This window comes from Mus caroli, chromosome 13 (genome assembly GCF_900094665.2).
Source record: "Mus caroli chromosome 13, CAROLI_EIJ_v1.1, whole genome shotgun sequence".
In the NCBI taxonomy this organism is placed as follows: Eukaryota; Metazoa; Chordata; class Mammalia; order Rodentia; family Muridae; genus Mus; species Mus caroli.
The window spans coordinates 30,713,036-30,717,245 of NC_034582.1; the positions used below are offsets into that span (position 1 = coordinate 30,713,036).

General features: G+C 37.7%; 1 non-coding gene across 1 annotated transcript; it reads right to left on the reverse strand.

The window, feature by feature from the left end:
- Nucleotides 1–514: 514 nt before the first annotated feature.
- On the reverse strand, nucleotides 515–645 carry LOC115029150. Its single transcript, XR_003834717.1, has one exon. It is a non-coding gene; the product is annotated as a small nucleolar RNA SNORA17 (small nucleolar RNA).
- Nucleotides 646–4,210: the final 3,565 nt, after the last annotated feature.

The following is a 4,210-nucleotide window of genomic DNA, read 5'->3' on the forward strand; positions in this document are numbered from 1 at the left end:
ACAGGATTTTGATCTGAGAGAGCTGAGATATCTACACAGCTGTCTGGAGAGCTAGAATGAGTAGAATACAGCTGTCAGTTTGTACCCATGATTGACTTCAAGTCATTCTTTTCCCCTCTCCCAAACACACCTTCTTCAGAAACCCCTCTCTAAGCTGAGGCAGATCGGTTTGGGATGAGCACTTGGGTATATTCTGCTACCCAAGGCTTGTGTGGCAGGCTGGTTTTCATCTCAGGCTAGCTCCTTGTATGGGCCCCATGGTGCAGGTGTGGTGGTGCTCTTGGGCTAACTTCTCACCCAGCTTGCCTGAGTGGTCCCATGAATCTGTCTCAGGCCTACTTTCACAGGGGTTCCATGGTCTCAGGCATCATTCTTTTAGTCTTTGGCTTGCTCCTCACCCTAGGAGTCCATCTGGGCCTATACTGCGCCAGACTAGTAGCCATCTCAGGCTAACTTCTTGTCTGGGTCTCCTAGTGCCAGACTGGTGGTCATTTCAGGGAATGTTAGGCTATTAACACTCAGATTATTAATTACTCAGATGTTTATAGGTCAGAACCCTGAGTATAGACAGTCCTTCTCTTCTCTGCCACCTACTGATACAACATGTGACACAGCAGTCATACTTTCAATGCTTCTAGGGGCAGGGGCAGGGGCAGGGGCAGAGACAGGGACAGGTCTTCCCTTCTTCCTTCCTTTCTTTCTTTCTTTCTTTCTTTCTTTCTTTCTTTCTTTCTTTCTTTCTTTCTCTCTCTCTCTCCCTCTCTCTCCCTCTCTCTCTCTCTTTTTATCTTTATATAGTTTTATTAAGTCACCTTCCATTTATTTTATAATTAGATATTTCTCTTCCTCCTTTTCTTTCTCACACATAATTTTCATTCTCTTTCCTTCTTTTTCTTTTTATCTTTGCTTCAACTTTTTCTTTCCCTTTCCCAAACTCTCCCTTTATTTTTTCTTATTGTTACCTTCTTTAATCATTTGACACTTTTTCAGTTATTGACTAAGTACTAAGTTTGCTTTTAGTTTAGTCAAATTTTGTCATATTTCTGTAACTTGTTTGTTTTGATGGTGTTACTCTGGTGTCCAGAAAATAAATTCTCTACATCAGATGATAATTAAAATGCCAAGAGTAAAGAGGATAGAGAAGGAATCTAAAAATTTCATTGTTTGAAAGACAGAAGTGGCAAATTGTACTTAAACTTTTTTTAGTTTAAGTACAATTTAGTAACTGATCTATCAAAGAAGAAAACTAAAGAAACTTCTGAGTTATTTTTTTCCTAGCAGACCTGAATAATAAGATTTTACTGATGCCATATACTTTGGTTGTGGGACATAGAGAAATGGACATAGAGAAATAAACCTAGAACATAGCTGGAAGTTTCTTCTTGGAGAACATTTTTCAAAGGGAGAGAAATATCATTAATAGTCTTATTATGATTTTGCTCCTTTGTGCTCCAATACAGATATGCAAGGCAAGATATAACCACTGGTACAATAGTGATTATATTGCTATGTGAATAAATAACTGATTTGTGATTGGATTAGAGACTTGATCCACAAGAAGGAACTTTTTTTGGGTCTTATAACCTGGTCAAAACCTATGGCTAAGGAGCTCATACGTCCTACTACTGTTAATTTTGCAAAACAGATGTTATCAATTTGCCTTCGAAACATTTATAGCTATAAATTAATGCTGATGTGAGTTTTGGTCTGAAAATAGCTTTTTAATCTGGGTGGTAGTAAATATAGAAACTCATAACTGATCAAAATTCTGAGAACAGAGCTGAGAATACAGATCAGACCATAGATAGGTCCTGTTTTGCAAAATGATAGGGACCCAAGTTCAAATCATCAGAATCCATATAAAAAGCCAGTACCTAAAGGTCCAGCACAGTTAGAGAGTAGGTAGAAACGGGAGTATATTCTGAGCCACATACATAGCTCTAGGCTCAATGATAAAGCCTTTCTTAGCGAAGAAGGTAGTTAGGAGTAATAGACTTCTCAGTGTCTTTATCTGGCCTCTGTATGTGTTCATGTGCATTAACATACACATACATACACAAACACAAACACACACACACAGAAAGAGAGAGAGAGAGAGAGAGAGAGAGAACCACACACACAACATCTCTCATTATCTCCTGGGAAAAAGGCTCACATACACATGTATTCACACATATATACACACACATACCAAAAAAAGTGCTGAGAGTAACTGTTGAGTGCTCAACACAAAATGGGACATGTATATCACACCATCCAAGGGTTAGAGAACATGAAAGATGAGGGAAGAGAAAGAGTGTAAGGCCTGGAGGATAAGAAAGCTCTGAAGAATACTATCTCCTAGACATGACGTGTCTATTGTACTCATGGACTCATAGAAGCTGTGATTTCCTACACAATAGTGAGTCCATCAACATTCTACCATGGATGGGGAGGGGCCTGGATATTCCCCCAGGATCTGTTAGCAGTATATGGCTACTGGTATGGGAGGGAATTGTTTTCTCTAGTGGTGAAAGAATGGACTAGTATGGACTGGTTAAGTGTCCATGCTTCAGCAAATAACCCCTGACTCATTCTCATGAAATCAACCCTAAAAACCTCAATGGGACACACACACACACACACACACAGAGAGAGAGAGAGAGAGAGAGAGAGAGAGAGAGAGAGAGAGAAGAAGAAGAAGAAGAAGAAGAAGACATGAACGAAGGAGGAACATTTATTGTAAAGAAGAAGAGGGTTCTTCTTTACAAAGGAGTGTGTAAGAGAAGGTAATGATCAAAATATGCCATCAAACATTTTCAAAAAAGATTACATTTTTAGTCTATAAAAATATTAATAAATAGAAAAAAGGAAAATCTTATATATTATAAAGAAAACATTCCATAAGACAAAGGGGAAGGAGGATTCCAAACTCAATTTATCTAGTCAGTATTACCCTGATTCCAAAACTGTGGAAGGATAAAACATGAAGAAGAAAATTATACAGAAATTCCCTTAATGAAAGATGTGGAAAAAAACCTTAATAAAGTACATCATGATCAAGTGGTTTCATTACCAGGATTCAAGAAACTGCAACATATACAAACCAATAAACACAATGCATCACACAAACCAATCATGGACAGAAGTCATACTCTCATCTCAATGAATGAAGAAAACACTTTTGATGAAATTCAATACCTCTTTATGATAAAAGCCCTGAAACAACTGGAAATAATAAGGCCATACAGCAACATAATAAAGGCAATATACAACAAGCCTATATCTAACTGAAATGGGGAAAAAAGTGAAAAGTCTTCCTCAAAACTCGGAACAAAACTAAGAGATTTGTTCTCTCTATTCTTATTTTACATAGTACTTGAAGTCTTAGAGCAGTAAGACAAGAAAAAAAGAAATAAAAGGCATACAAATAAGAAAAGAAAAATGAAAATTATTCCTTTTTTTTTAACAAAAGCATAATCCTTTGAAGATCCTAGTCTCCATTGGAAGACATTTACACTTGAGCAATGTGTTTGGTGAAATAGCAAAATACAAAACCAATAGTCAATAATTAATAGCCTCATTCATGTAATAGTGGTATAGATGTTTTATGCATAACCAATTTTTTTTAAATTTTAGACCTTAAGGGCCACTACACAGTAATGAACTCATTCCTCGATCTGTAAAACCAGGAACCCATGTTTAGTGTCTCATAAGCCCTAGGGGGAAACCTACCACTATAATTTTGCTAAACTGAAATACTTTCAAAATGTCTACTAAATATTTATCTTTTCTCCTAAATTAGTGTTATCTCTGAGCCATCATCAGTGAAGGTTTTTTTGTAATTAGTAGCAGCTAATACAAACATTCTCAACTGGTCAAAGTACAGAATCTCAGTGACAGTGAGTCCTCAGCCATAAGGAGACATCTATATTACCCTCTTACCAAGAGTCAGGGAGCATCACAGAAGAAGCAGTAGAAAGTTTGTAAGAGCCAAAGGATTGGGAGATCAGTGTCTTCTGGACATGGCAGGGCTACTGCACTCATGACCTCACTGAAGATGTGGTTACCTGGTTACCTGAATAAGATATGCACAAGGACAAGACAGACAACATTCTAGTGGGGATGAGGGATGGGCACACAAGATCCCATCCTTATCTGGGGAGCTATTGGAAGGTGATGGCTACTAAGGGGGGGAGAGTCATTTTTCTTCAGGAATGACCCTTGGTAG